The 26,234-nt window shown below is 45.3% G+C and overlaps 1 long non-coding RNA gene across 1 annotated transcript in view; it reads right to left on the bottom strand.

The window, feature by feature from the left end:
* LOC126175149 (uncharacterized) overlaps nucleotides 1-26,234 on the bottom strand; it is a 408,165-nt gene that overhangs the window by 254,029 nt on the left and 127,902 nt on the right. Inside the window, exon 2 of the long non-coding RNA XR_007535532.1 lies at nucleotides 4,356-4,397. This is a non-coding gene — a long non-coding RNA (uncharacterized LOC126175149). The remainder of the gene's footprint in view (nucleotides 1-4,355; nucleotides 4,398-26,234) is intronic.

Here is a 26,234-nt window from a genome sequence, read left to right on the forward strand (position 1 = left end):
ACTAACCTAAGGACATCACACACATCCATGCGCGAGGCAGGATTGGAACCTGCGACCGCAGCAGCCGCGCGGTCCCGGACTGAAGCACTAGAACCGCTCGGCCACAGCGGCCGGCCATTACATTCCCTTAAGATTCTTACGATCTCCGCTCGTCATATGCTTTCGCTACAAGGTGGTCGTTCCACTTTAAGTTCTGATGGACTGTCATTCCCGTGTATTTACTGTAGCTGCTGTTTCCAGCTATATGTTGGGAACAGTGTAATCTAACATTAGGGTACTTCCTCGCCTACTTATAAGCACTACTTAACATTTATTTACGTTCAGAGCCAATTGCCTGTTCCTGCACAAATGAATCTTAGCCTGCCATTTGCTTTAGCTTCAGCTGAGCTTCCGTATCTGGCCACACTGATGCTCCCAGATATGTTCATGGGGACGCGAGTAGCAGGAGGCGGTCCAACTGCCGCCTGCGCGCCGGTATGCGGCGCTGTGGCCAAGGTCACGCCGACCACCAAAGTAGTCCGGCTCTGCTCTCCTCTCCTCTCCTGTCGAGCTTTCTACCTGCTGGCCTCTCTCTCTATATACCCTAATACTGTACTCCCCAACACCTTGAGCGGGCAACGAACGCCAGTACAGTGAAAGATACCCCGAAACTGAACTCAGTAGGTTACGCCGCCGCCTCCCGACAGACGGCTTTGATGTAGCTCTCGTCTCTCTTACGAAAGACTGTTAGGGCCTGCAACCTAAATCCACTGTAAGCAGCTAACCGCAGTCCGGCACTGCTCTGCCTGTGGAAGTCGTCTCCTTCACATTCCTACTGCCAAATCGACTGCTCCTCGATGCCTCATCGTGTGTTCTATCAACCGAATCCTCCTTTTAATGAGGGCAACTTCCTAACCCTTAAATTTACATTCCATGTTAGCGAGTGCCTCCTTTTACGAAAAAGTGTCTTTTCTTATCAGTCTGAATTTCATATCCTCTTTACTCTCGCTGTTGCCAGTTATTTTGCTGTTCAAATAGTAAAACCCAGCTACTTTCAGAGTCCCGGGTCGCAGCCTGATTCCCCAACCGTCGCCCCGGTTATTTCTAATGCACTCTGTCACCATGTTCTAATTTGAATGATGTTCACGAGATAACCTCTTTTCAGCACCCTATCGCTTCTACTTAACTGTCCTTCCAAGTCTCTTGCCGTCAAATAGAGCTATAACGTCGTCAACAACCGTTTGAAGACTTAGTTGTTTGGAAATTTGTGGTAACGACTATGGGACCAAACTGCTGAGGTGTTCGGTCCCTACGCTTACGCACTATTTAACTTAAACTAAGGACAACACACTCACCCATGCCAGAGGGAGGACTCGAACGTCCGACGGGGGCAACTTAGTTATTTCCCCCGTTACAGAAAACAACTGTGCGTCCAACTTTGTTGGACCTCGAAGATTGAACACTGTCGCAGCAGCCTGTCGGCCCGTCCCCCGCGGCACCAGCGTCTCCCCATCCCTCATGCCAGCACGCCGCGCCTACCCAGCGTCAGTTTTCTGAACTGTACCTAACGTTTCGCCAACCACTCACTAACTAGCTCGCTGCGGAGCAACATTTTTCGCTTTCGTACTATTTATTTTAGACAAAACCAAATAATAAAAATGGCTCTGAGCACTATGCGACTTAACTTCTGAGGTCATCAGTCGCCTAGAACTTAGAACTAATTAAACCTAACTAACCTAAGGACATCACACACATCCATGTCCGAGGCAGGATTCCAACCTGCGACCGCAGCGGTCACTCGGTTCCAGACTGTAGCGCCTAGAACCGCACGGCCACTATGGCCGGCCAAATAATACCATTACAATGTTTGTTCGCTACATGCTGCCGAGAGGGAATATTTTCACGACATGCCAATGTAGCGGGGACGGAAGCAGGGTTTCGTTGTGGCGGGAGCGGGGTCAAAAACTGGTTCAAATGGCTCTGAGCACTATGGGACCTTAACTTTTGAGGTCATCAGTCCCCTAGAACTTAGAACTACTTAAACCTAACTAACCTAAGGACACCACACACATCCATGCCCGAGGCAGGATTCCAACCTGCGACCGTAGCGGTCGCGCGGTTCGAGACTGAAGCACCTAGAACCGCTCAACCACAGCGGCCGGCAGAGCGGGGTCACAGTCTCATTTTTTCTGCGCGACTCCAAATGTAGTTTGCTGTCCCTCCCAATTTTAACAGAGCACAGATGCCTATAATTGAATAATATCGATAAAAAATAGCACGTGTTAGTATAATAATACTCTGCCTACAGTAAAGCTAGTACCTCGCTTTAGAGCAACTTACAAGAATAGTTATTTACTGTCAGCATTTCACCTAGCAGCACGATTGTGGACATAGGTCCGTAGACTTTGGTTATGCGAGCACGTGAACGGGACGAGTCTCCTTGTAGCCTACAGCGGGCACGATAGTACGTGTTTGTCATTTTTTTCCCTGGCGGAGCTGCTTTCCCGTTGTGTCTTTGTTTTGCTGAGCACCCTGTGGCTTGCGGGATCCACCTGCCGGCTCTGGGACAGTGGAGGAGGAGGAGGACCTTCTGTTGACAGCAGCTACCGTACGTCCAGCCTGTGAATGCGTCGGGCGCCTCCGCCTGGCTGCGATGTTCTCTGCAGGTCGTCAGTCGGGAAGCGAGTTACTGGAAAGTGCCACGCGTTAAACATAGCTGGCAATTTGCTGCAACTCCTTGCCATTTTCAGACCGCATTCATGCCATTTTATTTTCTGAAAATTATCTAAGAATGTTCTAAATTGTCATACGTAAAAACACGAACGCTTTTAGCAAAATGTTCTACGCTATTTTATCAAAAACTGTTTACATCACTTAAAATCTTTGCGGGGCTCAATTACAGTTAAATAGACATCGTCTCATATCTTGTTTTGGTTGTAGGGCACCTCCGCGCAAAGGAAATTTCGTCAGTTGGGGAAAGAAAAGGCAAAACCTAATGTAAAACGTGAACTAGCCGTCTGAAGATGAACCTGTCGGTTCGAAACTGGTAACGGCGCTATTCAAATAGTTAAATAGCATTGTAAAAATTGGCCGGTTGCTGTTATCTTCTATGTAAGGATCAACGTATAAAATGTTGTCTGGGGAGACGTACGGCGGAAACAAGTTAACGAAGTGGTCACGTAAGCACGCAGGTTTCTGCGGCCGTAGTCTGTCGGCCCTGGAGTAGAGAGCCGGCACACAGCAGATAGGGCCCCACGTGAGCTGGCGCGTCACGCACACACAAGTAGAGCCTCACCTGGTCACGATATGGCGCCGCTCTGCACTCCTGCAAACTCACACGCGGACTGTCATCGCGTTCTGCGACTGTGTAAGAAAGTACAGTCCACACTACGCCTGTCACAGTTTTTGCGCAAATCCTCGCCACTGACTGCCCGTTTAATCACAGGAATAACAGTTCGCGGCTGTCACCAAGTGAAAATAAAAATGAGGGTGGTGCGGAATGAGTCGGATTCCATGTTTGTACATTATATCTGTGCCAGAAGATTTCCAAATTATTTGAAATGTTTGTAACAACGACATTTTTTTCTTCTTTTGACTGACCATAACGTCGGTATTCGCCATCGTTGAGTCTGAGATTAAACAGACAGTGAAATCTATAATACTGATTTCACTAACCGTGACTGCGATTTAAAAAGTTTAAGAATATATATTCATTCCCCAGCTTGCCTCTGTCGGTTCTGACCGTAAGTACTTCCGATACTTTGGTCCGCAGCTCGTGGTCGCGTTTTCGCTGCCCGAGCACGGGGTCCCGGGTTCGATTCCCGGCGGGATCAGGGATTTTCACCTGCCTCGAGATGACTGGGTGTTTGTGTTGTCCTCATCATTTCTACATCATTCACGAATGTGGCGAGTTTGGACTGAGCAAAGGTTGGGAATTTGTACGGGCGCTGATAATCGCGCAGTTGAGCGCCCCACAAACCAATCATCATCATCATCATCATCATCATCATACGATACTTTGCAAATCAGCAGGCTGAACATCCGTTACAAAACTGTATGTTAAGATATGTCGCGTTTTGGGTCTTGACAGGTGACTATCTGTTAGAACACTTTGGCAGGTGTTGTCTCTGAGATAATGTGACACATTAAATTACGAAAACATCAATAAGTGTAACCGTGACTGCACAATCCGTTTCCCTAGAGTGTTCTGCGAAACAACCACAGCTGGCATAAGCACAACATGTCTCCTCCCGACCTTCAGATGTTTAAATCTACTCACCACCACCACCACCACCACCACCACCACCACCACCACCACCACCACCCACCACCACCACCGACGGTGTCTCTCGTCTCCTCACACATACGTTACTCACCGGATGTCTGGAATGGCGTGGGCGGCAGCTGACAAAAGCCACCTGTCACACAGAGAACAAACACATCGTTACACGCCAAGCAATACATACTGTAACGCACAGTGCACAAATATAAAAACTATTCTACATAAATCTAGTAATTTTAACGGCAGCTACTGTTTCACGTCCTTCACTATCAAGGTCGTCTTACGCCCAGCTCTGCCCTGTTCGATATTCTTCATGCTTTAAGGTTTTGCAACTACAGTGCCCGGACACGAATTTATTAATGCTGTTTGGCGCAAGTCTGAAAAATAAAAAAGTAAAAAAAATAGCCTTTGAAGATTAGCTTTCCGAGCGGCGTTAAGTACATTTGCAGCATGTAAATAACTGTCGGTAGCCGAGTGTGCAGCGTCGCTGGTTCGAATCTCGCTAGAAACAACATTTTTGTACTTTATGCTATTTTATAATATAAGTAACATTTCATTTTTAGTTACTTGTCATACGGAACTAAATTAGATACAAATACTCGAAATGCTTTGTTGTTAAGGAAAAAAGATACACATCAATAAAACTGTTGAATCTCTAGGAATAAAAGTAGTGCTTTATTTTCTATTTGACGGTTTGTTATTTTGCACCAAATTTTACGTCATTGTCAACACAGATTTTTGTGAGACAAAGAATTAAAAATATAAAGATGTCATTTTTATTAGAAACATGATTCAGTATTTGTTGCTGAACATTTATACTTGTTAAGAAGCACGGTATTCTAATGAAGTAAGAAGTTCTACTAACAAGGTTCGAACCAGTGACTATACGATTGCAAAACTGCTGCGCTACGTATGAGGTACAAAATTCTATGAGATGCAGTCGAAAGCAAACTGAACACCCGGCCACAACGCGGCCATTAAATGGTTTCATTCAAACATAATGACAACTCGCGTTAAGACATTTATTCCGCTGGTAGACGAGCGACCATTTCGTGCTCCGTAGAACGCGGTCGGCCGCTAACAGAGCCACAACAGCACCCATTCTTGCTCTCCCTCGTCCGACTGAAACCGACGCCCGTGCATGTCTTCCTCCTTACAGCCCGGATCGTTCATCGTGCAATTCTCACATCGCTCGCGACCTGAAGAAAGACATGCGTCGACATCTATTTCAGTTGGCCGAGAAAGAACCAGAGAGGGTGCGGTTGTGGACCCGTCAGCGGCCGGCCGCGTTCTATGAAATAGGAACTGATCGTCTCCTCTCCCGGTGGGATAAATGTCTTGAAGCGTTTGGTCATTACTTTGGAATGGAACCATTCTGTGTGTGAGTAGGCTGTTTAGGTTTTTATGTTGGTAACGTCACGTAGCGCTCTGTATGAAAATCACTGACTGTAGTGTATGCAGTCTGTTGCTGGTTTGCATTGTTGGAATATTTGATATTGTAGTGTTGGGCAGTTGGATGTGAACAGCGCGAAGCGTTGCGCAGTTGGAGGTGAGCCGCCAGCAGTGGTGGACGTGGGGAGAGAGATGGCAGAATTTTAAGAGTGGACGATCTGGACGTATGTCTGCCAGAAAGAGTATATTTGTAACACTGGATATCTGAACTTATTATATATACGATGACTTTTGAATATTATTAAGGTAAATACATTGTTTGTTCTGTATCAAAATCTTTCATTTACTAACTATGCCTATCAGTAGTTAGTGCCTTCAGTACTTAGAATCTTTTATCTAGCTGGCAGAATTGGCGCTCGCTGTACTACAGTAGTTCGAGTAACGAAGATTTTTGTGAGGTAAGTGATTCATGAAAGGTATAGGTTATTGTTACGGCCATTCTTTCCTGGGGATTATTGAAAGTCAGATTGCGTTGCGCTAAAAATATTGTGTGTCAGTTTAGTGATGATCAGAATAAGTAAAGAGAGAAATGTCTGAGTACGTTCAGTTCTGCTCAGCTGTTTGAAAACGTGGAGGTTTATCAGCACAGTAATTCATTAATTATTCAAAGGGGATGTTTCATATGGTCCCGTTGTTGAGGGTTCTCGTTTCACTGCCCCTCGTTCGTTAAATACTTACAAATTCCTTCTACGTAACAGCGCTCGGAAATTTTGTAACCTTCAAAGGGGATTTTGTCGAGTTTATTTGAGAAGCTGATCGTGGTGCTTTATTGTGTCAGGCACTGAGCTTCAAATGATACAGGTAGGAAGAAAATGGAAGAGGCCAGAGCAGTCGACAAAGTGAGGTGAGGTGAAGCGAGGCGAGCTCTCCTTGTGAGACGATATTACGCTCAGATTCACGAATCTCATGTCCAATCCGTCCCTTAAACATTATTGTTTTGCTAATAAAAACCGCCTCTTCTTTCTGCAGCAAGGAACGGCGGTTTTTATTTTCGTAAAAAATTTGTCTGCGCTTTGCTGCGGAGGACGACCCTGGACACAAACTCGCCATTACTTATAGTCTCATACCATGTTCTAAAATGTTCAAATGTCTGTGGAATCTTACGGGACTTAACTGCTAAGGTCATCAGTCCCTAAGTTTACACACTACTTAACCTAAATTATCCTAAGGACAAACACACACACTCATGCCCGAGGGAGGACTCGAACCTCCGCTGGGACCAGCTGCACAGTCTATGACTACAGCGCCATAGACCGCTCGGCTAATCCCGCGCGGTTCATATTATGTCGTTGGCTAACAAGCCTCAGATATAATGAGGAAACCTGCGCCAGGAAAAAAAAAAGGCAAACGCAAGGAGTTGTCACTACAACCAGGAAATACATCCAGATTTTTTCGCCATAACTTCTTGACAGTACCTCTGCAAGTAAACCACGAACCTGAAAAGACTTCATTCGAGAATTTGCGTGTCGTCATACTAATGAAAGGTATGCCGAATGCCCTGTCATACATGGGAAACTCAAATCCAACTATACGCTAGCATCTCGAAAAACAGAAGTTGTACGTAGCACAAGGCGAAACAGACCGTTTGAAAACCGCAGAGAAGCACAGGGCGCCACACCACCACCTGCTGAGCTGTACAGTACCCTACACGAGGGACGTCAGCTAGCAGCAAACGCTGTGGCCGATAACGCACAGACGCCATGAAATACAGACACGAAGAAGAAAATGTAACTCTAAAAGGCTTTGTATACTGCTTCTGTTGCATTCTTATATTCGGGTACATCCACTGTACGTATATAAGGCGGTACACGACATGTCATATGCACTACAAGAGAAACAAACATTTACGGGACAGTTTTAATACTAGGAGAGTTTTACAAGATTTTTTAAGGGCAGTGAACACAAGATTATAAATCACAATAGACACGATGCACTGTCCGAGTTGCTGCCTTGTCCCAGGAGCATACACAGGGTAGTCGATTCGTTGTCTTGTATGGAGACCCACTTCAAGGGCTGAACTGTACGTACAGCAGCTGTTCTTTGAAGTACCAGAAACATTCTACTGTGTGGACCATGGAATGCTTCCGAATAAATTCTAACGTTATGGAATTATGAGAAAATCTGAAGAAAGGTTTGTTTCACGTAGAGCAGAGGAAACAGAATGTTGACATCCAGGGTCAACAAAGACGAAAGAAGTTTTATGCTGAGTAGGGTCCTGCAAAATGGGGATGCGCCACAGTGTTTGTCCTGGGTCTGCTGGTCCGGCAGCATTTCAGTGATCAGTCGCGAAACATGAAGTGAATAAGAAAGTTACTATCTGCAGATTACGCAAGTACAGGGTGTTTCAAAAATTACCGGTATATTTGAAACGGCAATAAAAACTAAACGAGCAGCGATAGAAATACACCGTTTGTTGCAATATGCTTGGGACAACAGTACATTTTCAGGCAGACAAACTTTCGAAATTACAGTAGTTACAATTTTCAACTAGAAGAGCAGTGTAGAAGCAATTAAGGAGCAATACAAACCGTAAATTGTTATCCAAAACACTGTTTTTCAAAGTTCCCAAACATGTTTCAGCACCTATCTGCCATCATCAGTGGGTTTCTGTTTTATTTAATCTGTAATGTGAACATTTTTACTAATTGATTGCAAAATTACGGAAATATTTAGTCCAAACAACTACTTGTTTCTGTTATTTAATACCTTTACATTCGGTTTGCATGGTTTTGCAGGACCACTTGCGTATTATTTCGTACTTGTAGCTTGTTATCTGCAACCAAACTATGTTGATGAGAAACTTTGTTGAGAGTTAACCTATCATTTAATGTTTTAAGCGTAATTTAGTTTGTCGCGATATTTCACGCATATGTTCGTTTTTACTTACAGTTGTGTGTGGCAAGCCACTTTCTCTCAGCATCCTGATCAGGTGCTGTTAAGCACACGTAAATATAACATATTTTCAGAAATTTGGTCGTAAAAAGCACTTAACACTTCACCAAAACAGACTGTAATCACGGTTGTTGTGTGTCCCAGCAAAGTCAGTGTTCATTTGTTCACCAGTGAGTTTGGCGCCAAATTTGAATTTTGTTTACATTTTTTCTTTGTGTGTGTGTGTGTGTGTGTGTGTGTGTGTGTGTGTGTGTGTGTGTTCAGTACGCTTCTTAGCTCTTTACGTTTTCTTTTATGTGGTGTTCCTTTAACATGTAAAATTGTGAGGTTTTGCAAATTGTAATGTATACCACTACACTCTCCAGGGGCACACTATTTAACACATTAAATGATCTTTACAGAAAAGACATTACAGACAGCTAAGAAGCGTACTGAAAACACACACAGTACAGTGGTTTTGGGGGGGTTGAGATACAGCCAAAAGCTGGGAACGGCGGCCTGGTTTCTGGGAACGTGGCACCGCAGGCGGAAGCGCTAGCCGCTAGCCGTCAGCTGGGAGCTGCCTCGTGAAGAAAGGGAATTGGAATTTTCCGCTGCTACACCGTCGCGTCTCCGCAGTGGCCACGTCCGGGCCGACGAGTGGCGCTGTGCAGGCGGTTCGCCACACAGGAGGCAGTGGCGAGCGACTGCTTCCTCGCCAGATCGCTGTGGAGGAAGTGTCGGGTTCCGAACTCACTGCGGGTCCTACCAGTGCAACTTAGGAGAACCGTGTGCTGATCACCGAGGTAAGTGACAGCGGGAAAGGTAATCGGCTCAAATCTCTTAACAAAAAAAAAAAAAAAAGGCATCTCTCAAAGATTGATATTTTGTCTACAGGATTGACAGCGGATCCTGCAGAAATAGTTATCTCGAAACTCTGATAGCTCCGTTCGGCCGCGGCCCTAAAAGTCTGCAGATAACGGCGTCTGTATTGAGACCGCGCACTTCGACTTCCGCTTTGTGAACAAAATACGAGTTTACCTAGGAACACGCTTATTCAGAGATTCAGGACCTTTTATGTAAAAAAACTTCACGAGTACGCAATGGGAGTGGAACACACGGTAAATATGAAGGGCTGATGGATAGCACCAGAAGCCCTGGGTGTTTGTTGCCTACAGGAAACCTGAAACGCCAGAAAGTGGAGCGAAATACAGGAACAAGTGCAGGGAGGATCGACACTTTGAGCAGGGGCTGCAAGTTATCCCTCAACGTAAACATATGTTACGTAGCGCATAAACAGGCGGAGAGATCCGATAATGGTCGATTACGCCATTAGCGATGAATCAGTAGAAACTGTTACGCCCTTCTATTTGGCATTAGTTGCTATCAGTAGCGGCGGAGCGTTTCTAGGCGCTTCAGTCCGGGACCGCGCAGGTTCGAATCCTGCCTCTGGCGTGGATGTGCGTGATGCCCTCAGGTTAGTTAGGTTTAAGTAGTTCTAAGTTCTAGGAGACTGATGACCTCAGAAGTTAAGTCCCACAGCACTCACAGCCATTCGAGCAAAGTAGCGACCTGAAGCACAGCCGCCACGTATAAATAGGTGTAGAAAAAGCAGACATCTCGCTCAAATTTTTTGCAAACGTTCTAAGGAAATGTTATTTATGCGCGAAAGAAGCACCGTACATCCATTTGAGTCAGTATTAGTCATTAGTCTAGGACACGTAGCAGGAAGCACTAACAGGAGCAGATATGAAGAACAGTGGCGCATTTCGTCAATAGTTCGTTCGCCAAGCGTAAGAATGTCACACACATGACTCAGGCTCCAGTGGCAGACGCATGAAGAGAGGCGTTGTGTGCCACTTAGAGGGTTATTGTTGAAATTCCGAGAGAGTACTTGCAAAGAAGAGTCGGAGAACATCACTTCCTCTCGAAACACTTCTCTCGAACTGACGGCGGCGACGACGAGATCAGAGGAATGAAGAGCCCCTACCGACAGTCGTTTCTCGAGCTCGCCATTCGCGGATGGAGCGGCAGAGGTGCGGGCGCCGAGGACGAGAGCTGCTCTCTGCCAGAGTAAGGCGGTGGCTCGTGGCGTGGATTCTGACTGGTGGGCCGAAACGCCGCCAGCTAAGTAGCGTGCGGGGCTCCACGTTTCGAATGCACTACAGCCGCCTGTCTGCGTGCCACGAATGCGTCTCAGGGCCTCCGCAGGTATGTGGCGGCAGACCTCTACGCAAAGGTCACGCAGTTCCCGTGTAGTACCGCGGGCGCGTTGTGGGTGCGGAGCTAACGCCCGGCAACGAGCCACATGTGTTCCACCGGGTAGGCGAGATACCAACGTGAGTTCACTATCACGCTCCTCAGAGCACTGTAACACGATTCTGGACTCGTGACGGGGACCGTTGTCCTGCTGGAAGATACGACCGCCGACGGAGATGGCAAAGTGGAAGGGGTGCAGGTGGTACACACCTGTCATCTTCCGCTCGACAACCACCAAAGATTCCATGCGAGACCAGCTCAATCTCTCCATACCATAGTACTGTTCCGAACGACCTGTGTCCAAGGCGCGGTGCGTGTTTCGAACAGCCGTTCGCTTACACGACGACTTTTCCGGACTCGGCCACCGACCTGCTGTAACAAAAAACATCATTCATCCGACAGGGTGAGACGTTTCCACTGACCCCGCGGTGCATTTTAGACCGTACCGTGCCTACTGCGGTCGTGAATGACAGCACCGTTGGGTCAACACGGGTGCTGCAGAGCCCCTACGCTCAGCAGCGCTGTGCTGGTGTCACCTGCTCCGTCACAGATCGCCGTCCACGCCGCTGTACACACTGGGCGAGCGCTCCTCGCCCACGTTCTGCGACAACTCCTTCAGCCGCCCGCAAACGAACCGTGCACCCGAACGTTCAGCGTGACGCGTTTCTGACGTCACAGTGTGGAATAACATGTTCGGGAGTCGTAATATTTCTGGCTTTGCAGGCATCATATTCAGGTGCAAGAAGCTCTTCTCACAGAAGTTGAGAAGGCAGCTGTGGCAATATGGTGTGAAGTCCCTATGACAGATGGTTTGTTCGGTACGAGTATCGTGAGAAAGACCGCCTTCTCCGCGATTGGCTTCTGCATTCTGAAGTTGCGCGCCAAAATGGCAATCTATTGTTGATATTAGACAAACTAAACAGCGTATTTACTTGCATGTCATATCTCTCAATAGTGTGCTATCATTCCATTACTTCACAAGTATTCACCACCAGCAAAATACGAGAGTCACTCCAAAAGAAATGCACACTATTTTTCTAAAAATACAGTTTTCATTCTGCATTTGTGAAAGTTTTACATTGTGTAGATAAATCCTTCCCGCTTGTTTTCAAACTTAGTTCAACCTGTTCCCGTTGAGTGGCGCCGTCACAGCATGTCTTCACGATGGCTGCTACACTTGACGTTCGTCAGAAGCAACGTGCTGTCATATAAGGTGTTGGACATAAATTTCTTGGAAGAATTCTGACAGTTGATGAAACATGGCTCCATCATTTTTCACCAGAGACGATAAGGCAATCAATGGAGTGGCATAATGTAAATTCACCCAAGCAAAAAAATTCAAAACCACACCAGCTGGAAAAGTTATGGCTACAGTGTTTTTCGATTCCGAAGGACTCTTGCTTGTGGACATCATGCCAAGTGGAACCACCATAAATTCTAGTAAATGCATATGTGACGACACCGAAGAAACTTCAAGCTCGACTGACTCTTGTTCGACCACATCGGCAAAAGCAGGATGTTTTGCTGTTGCACGACAATACACGGCCGCATGTCAGTCAAAAAACCGTGGAAGCGATCACAAAACTCGGATGGACAACACTGAAACACCCGCCTTACAGTCCTGACCTGGCTCCATGTGACTATCATCTCTTTGGGACACTGAAAGACACTCTTCGTGGAACAAGGTTTGAAGATGAGGACTCCCTTGTGCACGCTGCCAAACAGTGGGCCCATCAGGTTGGTCCAGAATTTTACCGTGCGGGTATACAGGCGCTGGTTCTAAGATGGCGTAAGGCAGTTGAGAGGGATGTATCTACACACTGTAAAACTTTCAAAAACGTAGAATAAAATATGGATTTTTTTAAAAAAATAGTGTGCATTTGTTTTGGAGTGACCCTCGTAATAAACAACTGCAAAACGAAAAGGCAGACGAAGCACTTCGTTGATCTTCGGATCAACTTGGATGGCGGGCGAAGCGGTTCGGCTGTAAGATCAGAGCTCTTCCGGCAGTCTCTGAGGACAGACGTCCGCCGCGGTGTCAGTTAAGACTTAGTTATGTCTAGTGTGTAAGATCAGAGTTGGTTCGGCTATTTCTGAGGACGGACATGTTGTCCGTCGCGGTATCGATTAAGACTTAACTTCCAATGTCTAGTTAAGAACAGTGAATTGCAATTACAGAAATACGCAGTAAATTATGTTGTTGAAGAATGGAAAGTATTTGTGACTAAAGTGGAATGTAATAGTGCAGTTTCTCGTGTTCTGCCAACAAAAAGCAAGTGGCTTCCCGTATAAACAAACTGATCGGAAATTTAATCATTTCTAAAACAACAGTTCCTCGATGAGAGTTTCTTACAGCCTCAAGTTCACGGATTCACGACCTACCAGCTGTTTTATGCGCAGGGAACAACAATATAGAAGACTGGAGTTGGTGAACTTTTATTAGAACTTACGCAATTAGACACCTCGCGTGTACTGCAATCTTAGTACAAATGAGGGGAAAGGACACGTTATCTGTGGTAACACAGAGGAGGTATGAAGAAGAGAGATATTTTTAAGGGAAGGGATTTAGCTTACGCACTTACATATATACCACTCTCTTCTACTCTCTCTCTCTCTCTCTCTCTCTCTCTCTCTCTCTCTCTCTCTCTCTTTTTCAACTTGCCGTTGAGTCTTTCCGAAAACCTACCATGCCAGATATTCTGAACGTGCGTTTGGACGTTGACCAATGAGATGCCAGAACGCCAGCTACGTCACACGGACGCCATCTCCTTCGATGCAGAGTTGCGAGGCGCCATGTTGGCTTCAAGTTGACGTCCGTATGAATAGATGCCGTTTCTGAGCACTAGCAAACTGGGGAGCTCTCGAAAGCCCTCCGTTAATTGTATGATTCGTGGTACAAAAAATTATTGTGACTTGCGTATTATGAAACTATGCCATTTAAAATCAACAGCATGTCGAGGATCTGTTAAAACACATTGCCTTTGGTACTATTTGTTATAATTACATTTCAGTTAGTAATATTGGTGCAATTAAAGTTTTCAGAACATACACACACACAAGCTAGATTTGGCCTCTCAACACTCGTCTTTACGGTGACGCAATGAGTAGCGTCACTGTTTCGTAGAGAACTTGTGAAGTGTGGGTGGTTCGCGTCCCGCAATACTCAGAACTTTTTTCCTTTTCTAGTCTTCACGTATTAATAGGTTCTGATACTTTTTATTAGTTTAATATAAGTATATACTACAATATTCGATGTTACGTAAATATTAGGGCACTCTTTTTGAGGGGTGAGTTTGTTCGATTGGCTCAATGAACAGGAAATGGTTTAAATCATACCTATCTTGAAGAGTGCAGAAAGTTGAAATAAACAGTTCACACAATATGCAAAATACTTGTGATTTCTCAAACTGGGGAACAATCAAGAATGGGGTGCCGCAAGGTTCTGTATTCGGTCCTCTGCTGTTCTTAATATACAGGGTGATTCAAAAAGAATACCACAACTTTAGGAATTTAAAACACTGCAACGACAAAAGGCAGAGCTAAGCACTATCTGTCGGCGAATTAAGGGAGCTATAAAGTTTCATTTAGTTGTACATTTGTTCGCTTGAGGCGCTGTTGACTAGGCGTCAGCGTCAGTTGATGCTAAGATGGCGACCGCTCAACAGAAAGCTTTTTGTGTTATTGAGTACGGCAGAAGTGAATCGACGACAGTTGTTCAGCGTGCATTTCGAACGAAGTATGGTGTTAAACCTCCTGATAGGTGGTGTATTAAACGTTGGTAACAGTTTACAGAGAATGGGTGTTTGTGCAAAGGGAAAAGTTCTGGACGGCCGAGAACGAGTGATGAAAATGTAGCACGCATCCAGCAAGCATTTGTTCGCAGCCCAGGAAAATCGACTCGCAGAGCTAGCAGAGAGCAGCAAATTCCACAATCAACTGTATGGAGAGTCCCACGAGAAAGGTTAGTTATGAAACCTTATCGTCTGAAATTGGTTCAAGCACTGTCTGCAGCTGATAAGATTAAAAGAATCTATTTCTGTGATTTTATCCTTGCTCAAATGGAAACAGATGAATCTTTCGTTTCAAAGATTGTGTTTAGTGATGAAGCAACTTTCCACACAAACGGGAAAGTCAACCGTCACAATGTCTGTATATGGGGCACTGAGAATCCGCGGGAAACAACTCAGTATGAACGTGACTCGCCTAAGGTGACTTGCCATTTCAGCCAATAAAGTTTTTGATCCCTTTTTCTTCGAAGGTGCTACTGTAACTGGACTGCAGTATCTGGAGATGTTAGAGAATTGGCTGTTCCCTCAGCTCGAACAAGAAGCACAACAATTCATATTTCAGCAGGATGGAGCGCCACCACATTGGCACTTATCTGTACGTAACTACCTGAACGTCAACTACCCGAGGTGATGGATCGGCCGCCAGGCAGCCCGTGACAGAGCACTTCATCACTGGCCTCCAAGAAGCCCTGATCTAACCCCCTGCGATTTTTTCTTATGGGGGTATGTTAAGGATATGGTGTTTCGGCCACCTCTCCCAGCCACCATTGATGATTTGAAACGAGAAATAACAGCAGCTATCCAAACTGTTGCGCCTGATATGCTACAGAGAGTGTGGAACGAGTTGGATGATGATGATGTTTGGTTTGTGGGGCGCTCAACTGCGAGGTTATCAGCGCCCGTACAAGTTCCCAATCTTTGCTCAGTCCAATTTCGCCACTTTCCTGGATGATGATGAAATGATGAGGACAACACAACACCCAGTCATCTCGAGGCAGGTGAAAATCCCTGATCCCGCCGGGAATCGAACCCGGGACCCCGTGCTCGGGAAGCGAGAACGCTACCGCGAGACCACAAGCGGCGGACGAACGAGTTGGAGTATCGGGTTGATATTACTCGAGTGTCTGGAGGGGGCCATATTGAAGATCTCTGAACTTTTTTTTGAGTGAAAAAAAAACCTTTTTAAATACTCTTTGTAATGATGTATAACAGAAGGTTATAACAGAAGGTTATATTATGTTTCTTTCATTAAATACACATTTTTAAAGTTGTGGTATTCTTTTTGAATCACCCTGTATATTAGTGACTTGCCATTCTATATTCACTAAGATGCAAAGCTGGTACTTTTTGCCGATGATACAAGTATAGCTATCACACCCGACAGACAAGAATTAACTGATGAAATTGTAAACGATGTTTTTCAGAAAATCATTAAGTGGTTCTCTGCAAATGGGCTCTCATTAAACTTTGACAAAACACAGTATATACAGTTCCACACAGTAAATGGAATGACCCCATTAATAAATATAGACTTTGATCAGAAATCGGTAGCTAAGGTAGAATATTCAAAATTTCTAGGTGTATGCATTGATGAGGAGTTGAACTGGAAAAAAAACACTGAGGATCTGCTGAAACGTTTGAGTTCAGCTACTTATGCTATTAGGGTCATTGCAAATTTTGGCGATATACATCTCAGTAAATTAGCTTACCCACGCCTATTTTCATTCTCTGCTTTCGTATGGCATCATATTCTGGGGTAACTCATCATTGAGTAAAAGAGTGTTCATTGCACAAAAGCGTGTAATCAGAATAATTGCTGGAGCTCATCCAAGATCATCCTGCAGACACTTATTTAAAGAGCTAGAGATCTTCACTGTAGCCTCACAATATATATATTCACTTATGAAATTTGTTATTAACAATCCAAACGAATTCAAAAGTAATAGCAGTGTATATGGCTACAACACTAGGAGGAAGTATGATCTTCACTACTCAAGGTGGTAAATTATGCTGCCACAAAAGTCTTTGCTCACTTACCTAATAGAATCAAAAGTCTGACAGACAGCCATATAGCATTTAAAAGGAAATTAAAAGAATTTCTTAATGGTAACTCCTTCTACTCATTAGATGAATTTTTGGATATAGTAAGTGGGTAACTTCTCAGCCTCCACAAAAAAAATAAAATAAAAAAATTGAGTGTCATGTAATATTTTGTCTAATGTAATATCTTGTATAGACACCTTTTATTAAACTGACACGTTTCACATCATTACGAAGTGTCGTATTCATGATCTATGGAAGAAGTACTAATCTAATCTAAAAGGCACATTTTAAAATCATTTCTTATTCGGTTCCAGCCATTAGAACTGCGCTACTTGCCTCATAAAGGAGGAGGTGTCCTCACGAGCTGTTAACACACGGACCACGTCCCGTAACTGGTATGGATACAGCACAGCGTCCATGGGCTGTACATCCGCGGCCTGCTCTTACAGCTGCGTGCTGAGCGTAAAGCCGTCGGCACACGGACCGTGCATCCGAACGTTGAGCATTGAGCGTGCCGAGTTTCTGACGTTATAGCGTGGAATAGCACGTTCGGGAGTCTTTCCGAACGTGCAGAGCAATATTTAGCATGTCAGATATCCTGAGCGTGCGTCTGAGCGTTGACCAATCAGAGGGCATAACGCCACCTACGTCACATGCACGTCATCTCCCTTCAGCTTTGATCTGTGAGGCGCCATATTGGCATTCAGTACAAATCAACACGTATATATGTCGTTTCTGAGCACCAGCAAATTGAGAATCATTCGAAAACCTGATGTTAACTGCGTGATTCGTTGCAAGAAAATAATGAGAGACATCATATTCGTGGCAAAAGAATTACTTTAACTTTCGTATTATGGGAGTATATCATTTGAAGGTAGCGGCACACTGAGGATCCACGAAACACACATTGTTCTTGGTACAATTTGCTATAATTAAATTTCAATTAGTAACATAGATACGATTAAAGCCTTTTGCAAAGGCTACATCTTATAAGAGAGCTCTAAATGAATTGTTGTCAGTTTATCGTAGTGAGCACCATTGATGATTCAAGATCAAGTACGTGATGTAATGATTGCGAGATGCGAACAAAGTCTAAATGTTTTTTTCATAGTATTCGCGTATATAATAAGTTCTGACGCTTTATTGTTAGTTTAATGTAAGTATATTCTACAAAATTTGGTGTTATGTAAATATAAGTTCCCTTTTTTTGAGGAGTAAGTTTGTTCGATTGGCTTAATCTACAGGACAGCTTGCGCTACTTGTATAAAAATATTCTGTTCCTTTTTCTTTTGAGTTTCGTGATTTACATGTTGTAAAGTTTCTGCTACTGGGTAGGAACAGTGATCAAGTAAGAATGACTTTATGGTTTTACTAAAATGTGGGGAAGATAAAACAGTGTTTATCTTATGTGGAGAACTACTGCAAATTTGTGTCCCACTGTTTGTTATGGATCTATTATAAGCCTGTGTCCTTATTGATTGGGCACGGTACTTTCGTTTTTGTCTTAAAACATCTACATCGATATTGAAGTTTTTATTTGTGTATATTACATATAGAACAATGTAACTAGGATATGAACAATGGAGGAAACGTGCGTTTATAATAGAGCTAGCGTGGCAATTTTACGCAGCCTGTTGAGTAAACAGTGTGATTTACGAACTAGAAACATCCCACAACTGCCGCTGGAGTGCGTTGCAATCGCGTGAACCACGTTGGGGCCCACTTACCGTGTGCACGAATCGCATCGTTTCTGAGCGTCCTGCAGCACGTTGAACTCGGCACGCTGAACAGCAGGGTGGTGCGTGTACCGACGGCTTTGCGCTTCACAGCTGACCGCAGCAGTAATCCAGCTGTACCGTCCACGCGGCAGATTCGAAGAGTAGTACACTTTAGCAGCACGAAAATTACAGCAAGAGTTTATACATTTAATGTGTTATGAATCAGGGAGGCACTACTCGAATGATAGACCAACTGTCAGTAATTATTCGATTTATCTGCCCTGCAGGATTCATGGTGTGAATTCCCTCCCTTCAGACATTAGTCGAGTCCACGCCACGTCGTGTTGTGGCATTCCTGTGTGCTCTCGGGGGCCCTTCACGCTGTTAGTCAGGCGTACCCGTTTCTTTGGCTCCTGTGTGTAAAAAGAGCTTAAAACCGTAAAATTCCGGACGTTCCTACGGTATTGCAACGTCGTTTCTCAGGGTGTGGATTTATCGGAAGTACTGAAGAGAGCTGCGGAATTACGGAGAGGGAATCCGCTCGCGCGGAGCTGCGCATGCGCAAGGGGACTGCGGTCCGCGCGTGCCACGGCTGATAGCCGCTGGCTGCAGGCGAGATAAGCGGGCAGGAAGTGTGGCTGCAGCGGCCGGCGGCCGGCAGCCGGTATACGGCGCGGCAACTCGCTGGCTGAGCCCTCGCAGAGTCGCTGTCAATCTGTCCGTGGACCGCTCTTACCACCTGAGCTGTCCAGGCACGGCTCACGGGCCAGCCTCACGGTTTCGCTCCCGCCAGTACACAACGTTCCGGGTTTGAGCCCCGTTCCAGTGCACAATTTTAATCGGCCAGTGCCGATAGTACTTCATGTTTCAGATTTCTTACTCTCATGCGCATAGCTACTTGCTGGTCCCTAAAACACTCCAAAAATGTGATGTAATTAGCCTCTGACGTCCGCACATAACACGTTGGGGGGACTCTACAGCGCCTAACTGTCGTATGGAAAGCGAGAGGGGGAAGTTTCCGTGGTGGAATCGCATACTCAAGGGGGACATTATGTCCCTGTCTGTCGTGTCCGGTAAGTAACCCGTCATCGTCTGCACACTACAGTGTTGCCCGTCTCTCTGCAGACTTTTCTCTGCCAGTCCTCCTTTACGCGGTCTACATGGGCGGACTTTAGGTTAAGGGATGCGGTCGGCAGCTTCGAAAGTTATCTTATCCAAGTGTCATCGTATGTTGCGTTCTTTATGCATCCAGAGAAAGTTCACCGAAGTTCCACGCTGCTGCAATGCATTTTCTGCACTATGGTCCGAACTTTACGTTGCAGACACTCCGTTTTGCTGGGGTGTTGCGAGCCGACAGTACGTTTCAGGAGAGAGGCGTCACCAAAATCTCCGTCAGTCCCATCGTCTTGACCAACTGTATGTGGCCACTGCCTCTGCAGCAAACACTGCCTAGTTCTGAGCGAGCGAGCACGATCATTCTGTCTGGACATCAGAACAAGGTTCTAAGCACGTGTGGCTGACCAGGTCGTTGTGAATGTCTTTTTAATGATGGATGTTTCACTATTGTCGAGTAGATGAATGTTGCAGGAACTGAATAACTGAGAAAAATTGACAGCCCATCAAGACGGCAGTTGTTATGGGGCACTGCAGTACACATCGCACTCACACACACTGCGATCATCATTGATGTTGTGATCTGACACTACGAAATTCTCTCCCCCCACCCTTGTCGATCATTTACTACCAGGAAATTAATGTGGGAGAGCAGAAAAGACCGGCAAAAAGGAAGTACGCCCAACAGCAGCGTGCCAGCATTTTGTCGACAAAGTAGTGAAGAAAGAGAAAAGGAAAACGAGAGAAATTACAAAAAAGACGTGCCAATGCGACGGTCTGCATGATGCTTGAAGCTTTTGGCCGAAACTATGGAGAGCCTAGGAGGGTAAGACCAGAATGAAGAGAGAAGCTAGGAAACCACGACGACCAGCACTGAGGAGAAGAACGACAGGTTTAACATGAGCACTGGGAAAGGCAGAGCAGTAAGGGTGAAAGATGTGTCTCGGGGAAGGAAGAGATCAAAATACGATCGTAGCAATGAACGTGTAATTAGCAGAATGGAATGAAGGAAGGAAGGAAGGAAGGAAGGAAGGAAAGCGAAGAAAGAAGAGCTCATAAGAGACGGAGCATGAGCTCAGACGAGGAAGAGAGAAATCGCTTTACCCCTTACGAAGAAACCACCTCTTAATTTGCCCTGTGTGATTTAGGGAAACCACAGAAACCTTAATGTGAATGGCTGGATCTGCATTTGAACCACCGTCTTCCCGAACGCAAATCCGTCATGACTTTTTTTTTGAATCGTAGATGTGTGGAACAATAGATTAGCATACTGCGGGAAGAGATTGGGGGCAGTAGTGTCAAGGACTACAGCCTTAAACGACACGGGAGATGTTTGCGAGCAGCTGCGCAGTTATTTTTAACACTCAATACAAATACTACCACTCTTACAATATGAGGATTATCCATCACTACAAACCATACACAAAATGTATTCTTCAAACAGTTGTGTATGAAACATTGTTATACACTTAAAGCAAACGAAAGTGATTCAAAAATCATTAAATGAGTCTTTCACATACATAACACCCACATGATAAGAAGCAGAAAAATATAGCGTTAAATTTCTTAAACGAAAGAAAAATGACAACACAGAAAATAATCTATCAATACAAAACTTAGTGTGTACACCAGCAATGGATTATTCACTGCTCCATCTTCTCTGCTCCCTACTGTTGCTGGTCGGCAACTGCTAGAACACCCGTCTGCGCAACTCGTGCAACTCCCACACCGCCCTATGCTGGAGGGAGAGCCTTCTTTGGCCCCGTCATTGTGAGGACACCGTCCGACGACAATTGCGTCTGCACCTGTTCAGTCACTACGTCATTCGGCGCAAACAGCGACGCTGCATTTGGCGCGATATGTAACCGTACTCGACTTTACGCTCTTCATGTTCTACCTCTCTGTCGGCCGCCGCCTTTACCGTCAGTTCCTCCGGTTTGAACGGCTGGACGTCCAGATTATCCTCGAACCCATCTTTGTTGTTCTGGATGATATATACGCCGGAGTTACGAGCTGCCACGGTCTGCGCAGGGAGCAGCAGCTGGCGGGTGGTGTTCCAGCAGCAGCCAGTGGGACGCCGGTCACGAGGAGCGGGAACGCGCCGCTCGTGAGTTTCGCCACAGCACGAGGTAGCCGCCAGGGCTGCCAACGTCTCGCTGCCCGAGACCGAAGCTGCGACTGCAGCGACACAAGCCGCACGCCAGTCCCGTGATGCGCCGTTAGTGTAACGGAATGCCGCTGGAGAGAATTACATTTGTAACGGCCCCGCTTCACCGGCCGAACATGCGCGCTCTGCCTTATCCCTTTCAACTGGTAATGGGCGAAGATACTTTCCGAGCGGCGGAATTGACTGTTTTAGTTTGACGTCCAGTAACGAGCCTGTATGGAGGATTTCAACCCTCTAGGCGATCTAGCAGCAGCTGGGAGGAGTCTTGAGTTGCGAAGGCAACACGATAGCGCACCGGACAGCTTTGAGTCAGCAGAAACTATACATTGCTGATCGAAAAGCAGACACTTAACATATTGTAAAACATTATGTCGTTGCCTTGTATTCGTTTGATGTTTAACTCCTATAGCGGCAGGTCAGACTAATTAACACTGATCCTGAATGGAAGATTGTCTTACACGAAATACAGGGTGATTTTTGTTTAAAAAAGTTTACAAACTGACATGGCACATACGGCATACAACAAGGATGAGTAGTCACTAGGAACTGGGGTTCACAAAGGCCATCCGGGACAACTTCGTGGCGTTGCAGTAACTTAAGTATCATACTATAAATGGACGCCCACTACAGGAGACGCTCAGAGTTTTGCCCATATGCATCCAGATACGCTTGATATCGACGCTGCATTGAACGGTGCATCCTCTCAAAGACAAAATGGCTCTGAGCACTATGGGACTTAACTGCTGAGGTCATCAGTCCCCTAGAACTTGGAACTACTTAAACCTAACTAACCTAAGGACATCACACACATCCATGCCCGAGACAGGATTCGAACCTGCGACCGTAGCAGTCGCGCGGTTCCGGACTGAGCGCCTAGAACCGCTAGACCACCGCGGCTGGCGACTTGGTAGTAATTAAGGATCAGTCTGTCTCCTGTAAGCTGCAGACTTTACCAACTAGTCTATTTGCTGCATCATTTATGGTGAGCTGCAAGTCTTTCACGAAGATACTTGCGTAATCTGCAGATAGTAACTTTCTTATTCACTTCATGTTTCGCGACTGATCACTGAAATGCTGCCGGACCAGCAGACCCAGGACAAACACTGTGGCGCATCCCCATTTTGCAGGACCCTAGTCAGCATAAAACTTCTTCCGTCTTTGTTGACCCTGGATGTCAACATTCTGTTTCCTCTGCTCTACGTGAAACAAACCTTTCTTCAGATTTTCTCATAAGTCCATAACGTTAGAATTTATTCGGAAGCATTCCATGGTCCACACAGTAGAATGTTTCTGGTACTTCAAAGTGTGTGTGTGCGCGCGTGCGAGCTTGTGCGTGTAAGAGAGAGAGAGAGAGAGAGAGAGAGAGAGAGAGAGAGAGAGAGTTTTCATTCTCGTTTTAACTCTGACTCGGCTCACTATCACATTTCAGTGGTTATAGGTAACTTGAAGATAGTATAAACAGAATATAAACTCGGATTAATAGTGCCAGCTCAGGTTCCTGACCAAAAAAATGATGATAAAACCATAGAATGACAATTATTCGCGTAGAAAAAAAAATTATAAATGCCTAATGCTGAAACGGACAAACTGCGATTATTAGAATGCGTTTCGTGCGAAATATAAATTTTTTCTTTAAAATGTCTTCTGAATAAAAATACTTGCAACTGAAGCTACTTACAGGGTGACAATTATTTAACTATATATAAAAAATCTTAAATTAGTTACAAACTACGGCGTGCACAAACTTTATTCAACATGTAAACTTCAGGACAGATTTTCGGATTTACGTTATGGCATGTTCGATATGCCTCCCATCATTGGTAATGATGTGGCGCAGACGAACAGCGATATTTTGCATCGCCCGCTGAAGTGTCTGAACACCGAATGGCTGTTTTCAGCTCAGCAATGTTTTTGGCGTTATTCCTGTACACCTTGTCTTTAATACAGCCCCATAAAAAGGAATCGCATGTGTTTAGATCCGGAGAATATTGTGGCCAAATCGAAGCCCATGACAGTGCCAGAGCCAGAATGCAATCCCCAGAGTGCTCCTTCAGGACATCAAACACACTCTTGCTTCGAATGGGGTCGAGCTCCGTCTTGCATCAACCACATCTTGTCGAAATCCGGGTGATTTTGGATAATGGGGATGAAATCATCTTCCAAAACCTTCACGTACCGTTCCGTAGTCACCGTGCCATCAAGGAATATCGCACCGATTATTCCGTGACTGGACGTTGCACACCACACAGTGACCCGTTGAGGGTGAAGAGACTTCTCCATCGCGAAATGCGAATTCTCAATCCCCCAAATTCGCCAATTTTGCATACTGACTACCATCCAAATGAAAGTGAGTTTTATCGCTAAACCAAAGCATGCATGCGCATATTAATTACCATTATGCCCCGTGGTCGACCGCACAGGTTGAACGTCCTAACGCAAACCGTTCAGATGTCACGACGATGTAATTTCGTATAGTACAATAATTGGTCCATTTATTATACAGAGCCTTTTATTTAAAAACATTTCTGCCTTCCTTCTACCAGAGTATGGTATTTAACGAAAAATTCATGAGTTTTAAATTTTGTAAAAAATGTAACAGTGTTCTTTAGCTTAACAGAAATACTGATGCTGCTGCTTGTGTGGAGTTCGTGAACTGTCAACGTGGGCAGTTACGGCCAAGTTGCTGCGTTTGGGTGTTAGGCAGGTTGAAGTAGGGGAGTTCGTATGGCGGGACGACAGTAATGGGCAGCACACTTGACACGGAAGACGGCTTAAGGATAAACAAAGCACAGTTGAGACAAGATGGACAGCGTGGAACCAGTCACAAGAAAGGCGACTTTCTCGACTTGAGAGTCGCAGTTGCTCGCGTTCTGTCGGCTATGTTCAGCTTTAGCGGGGAGACGGTATTGGGTGTAGTACGCCACGTTCTATTTCGCTGCGCTGCGAGATGTTAGAGCAGTTCCTGGCCGGCACCTCGGGACAGGGAGAGGGAAGCTATCCAACTGGTTTCCATTGATTCTGATTCCCAGTCAATTTCACCTTCGACGCCGCCGTTTCCAACACAGCTGTGGAGAGATTTGACGGCCTCTGTTCTCCTCCTGATTAGCTTCACCCTGTGGCTAGTCCCCCCTCCCCCCCGCCCCCCTTGTCTTGGGGCCTTTGCGACCGCCGCGTGGCGACGCACCTTACTCGCCTTTTCAGAGTCGATGAGTGCCAGGGAAAGTGGCTTTCCATACTCATTTGTTCGGCTCACTGTTTCGCGGAGACAGTGAATCCCCCTCGGAAGCCGCTTCTTCCATTATCTCACGTCAGTGTAAGGAGGGAAGTGTCAGAGATCGGACGATTAAACGCGAACAAAAGTACTTTTAAAATACGGAGACGCCTGTGTTCTAGGACCCGCCAGGGTCACTTACGTGTGAATCTCTCTATCTGCGTACACCCTCTGTTTGCAGATAACCGGACTCTAAGACTCCATCCAGAACGGCATGCCGACAAATCCCTGGTCCCGCTTCCCAGGGACAATCGCACTGTTGCAGACTGGGGACTGTTGATACTTGTAAAAATATTGGCAATCCGATAATTGGATATTTTAAAAATTATAATTATTGTCTCTCGATGTATCGCAGAAAAGTATCGACCTAACTGCGTAGAAAAAACTGGCTGCATATTGTAAATATACTGCCAGTTTTAGAGCTGTATATTTAGGTACTGCTTTATTATTAGATATTCTTTACAAGCTAGCAGCCTGCCTATCCCCCTCAGAGCAATAATTGAAAGGAAAACTATGCACGTTGACGCTTGGCGATAACCACTTTGCTAGCAACGTGTAAGAGGTCCGAGCAGATGTAATTTCGATGTACTGCTCATGCGCTGCCTATCTCTGACCAGAGAGCAGTGTTGACTGCAGTACGAACTGTGTAGCTGTAGCAGTAAGTTGTTGCTAGTCTGTGCTAGTCTGCAGTCTGCTCTGGTCTGGTCTGCTCTGGTGTATCGTGTTGGGTGGCCGGTCGCGCTGCAGGGATGCCGGAGCCTGAGTATTATTGTATAAGGTAAAACGCAGCCTCGCGCATATGTAGTAATGTCATCTCAAGTCCCATGTAAATGTTTTAAAAATCTCGTAATAATAATCTTTCTCGTAAAAAGTAACTTTTAACAACCATTCATTTCAATTTAAAGAATTTACTAATTTCTCCCATCCATGATCATCCCGACTGTTGCAAAAGAAAAATCAGTTGCTTCGTTTCATAAATGACAAATCTATCGGCCAGCATTGCACAGGGCTGTGCCAGAAAACATTATTTTAAGAGCAGATATATATATGCGTTTCCGGCGACTTCATTGAGGTAACAATTTTTCTCTTTTTTATTCAGAATGATCTTTCAGGGCCATGACGCAGCACTGCTGACGTCCAAAATTTACCAGGTTAAATTCACAGTCAATTATTGAAAAGTTATAAGTGAGTGACAATTTAATTGAGAGGTTAGTTACACTGTATTATCACCAAGTTACTGAATTTTTTTTGTTTGTTTTTGTTGGGACGTTACACGGAATGTGAACGACAT

Source organism: Schistocerca cancellata, chromosome 3, assembly GCF_023864275.1.
Source record: "Schistocerca cancellata isolate TAMUIC-IGC-003103 chromosome 3, iqSchCanc2.1, whole genome shotgun sequence".
Lineage (NCBI taxonomy): Eukaryota > Metazoa > Arthropoda > Insecta > Orthoptera > Acrididae > Schistocerca > Schistocerca cancellata.